The sequence below is a fragment of the Austrofundulus limnaeus genome, unplaced genomic scaffold (assembly GCF_001266775.1).
Source record: "Austrofundulus limnaeus strain Quisiro unplaced genomic scaffold, Austrofundulus_limnaeus-1.0 Scaffold51, whole genome shotgun sequence".
Taxonomy (NCBI): Eukaryota; Metazoa; Chordata; class Actinopteri; order Cyprinodontiformes; family Rivulidae; genus Austrofundulus; species Austrofundulus limnaeus.
In genome coordinates this window covers 650394-652151 of record NW_013952453.1, presented here as the reverse complement: position 1 = coordinate 652151, position 1758 = coordinate 650394, and the positions used below count along the sequence as shown (strand labels likewise).

At 38.4% G+C, this 1758-nt stretch overlaps 1 protein-coding gene across 1 annotated transcript in view; it reads right to left on the bottom strand.

The window, feature by feature from the left end:
- f7 (coagulation factor VII) overlaps positions 1 to 1758 on the bottom strand; it is a 6699-nt gene that overhangs the window by 2487 nt on the left and 2454 nt on the right. The window lies entirely within an intron of this gene.

The window sequence follows — 1758 nt, the reverse complement described above, 5'->3', positions numbered from 1 at the left end:
GATGGATGGATGGATGGATGGATGGATGGATGGATGGATGGATGGATGGATGGATGGATGGATGGATGGATGATGGAAGGAAGACTTGTGGAACCAAACCAAAGGATGGATGTTTATCCATAATGCACAGCAGCACCAGCTGTAAGGTATAGTGGTGGAGGAAGGATGGGTTGGTTTGTAAGCCCAGGTTTGTGGATGCCTGTGTAGACCAAAAGGTTTCAGAGCCAAAGTTTGGGTCAGAACCAAACTTTAGACCTGAAAACATGAAGCTATTTTCGTTGTCATAGGAGTCCTGCATGACACTCGTGACTGTAGCCGAGCCTTCAGCGCTCAGCGTTTTGTACTATCTAGAGATGATTTTCAGAAATGTATTGATTAATCTGATCTTTAGCTGCAGTTCAGATATGAAGTGAAGTTTTAAAGATAAAATGTTTGTTGATGCTGCTACTTTGATCATTTAATGTTTCAATGTGTTTCATATACTGTATCCACCAGAGGAGCTCTCAGGTCTCGGCTGCTGGTTTTTATGAGTCAGAAGATAAAACGTCTTGAATCAGATCTGAGTCCATCTGTCTGACAGCTGAAGTTTGGACCAAACTGGGTCCAACAGAACCACAATCCCAAACACAGCAGCTGATCTACAACGGAACAGGTCAAAAAGTGAAGAAGAGTCCTGAACCTGAACTTGACTGAAACCTTGTAGTGGGATGGAGGATCAGAAGCGTGCACAGACATTTTCGGGGGCAGGTGCTCAAATTTAAAAAGAGGGCACCTTGTCCGGTGCCACGAATCAGCAGCTGTCCTAAAAATGTGACATTACAGACACATCTTGTWCATTGTGCATATTTATCTATTTTAAACCTGATTTTTTTTCCCGTCTGATGTTTAATATTCATCAACACTCTACATGTTGGTTTCTGTAACAAACTGGCAACAACAGAACAAAAACTAGCAATGACAATTTTTGTAGTGTTTATAAAATAACTATAATCAAGTTTATTTTCACTAAATTACTAATGGATTTTTTTGTTCTGTGGAGGATTTTCATTCAGTCTCTCCATCATAGAGCTGTTTCCATGATCTGAATTCTAACAGTTCAGCTTCATCTGTGTCTGACGGAGGAAAACATAGAGCTGCTTCTCTGCTGTAGCTAAAACACCAACAATATGAAATGTGTTTATTTGGGTGAAACAGCTTGGTGACAAAGGTCAGTGCAATAAATTACAACATCTAAACTAATCAGACTCTAAATTACTGTCAAAATGTGACACTCTAACACAGGGGGGTCGAATTCACAAGGGGGTGAAAGTTACACACTTAGTCCAGACCAAGAACCAATTTCTGTTAATATTTATTGAAACAAAAGCAAATTATTCTTATGATACTAATTTTATTTTCCATATTATGGTTTATGTTCCATTTAGAACACACAAAACCTGAGAAAGAAGAGATTAAATTTAAAAAGAACTCGTTAGCATTCATTATTCAATGTTTGACTTTAAAATGAAAAGAAAATACAGAAAAATACAACTAAAGCTAATTGTCTTTCCACACTAAAATCAAAGAATACTGAAAATTTCAAACTTAATTTTCTTAATATTTGCCTCATTAGTCTTTACAGACAACAGGAAGTGAAGTTTGACTCCAGCATCTGAGGTTTAGGGGGTAAAAAGTGTGACCAGATCCTGTGGGCCATCACATTGTGTCATTTTAATGTAACACGGGGGAAAGAACCCGGATTGTGACTGAGGACGTGGC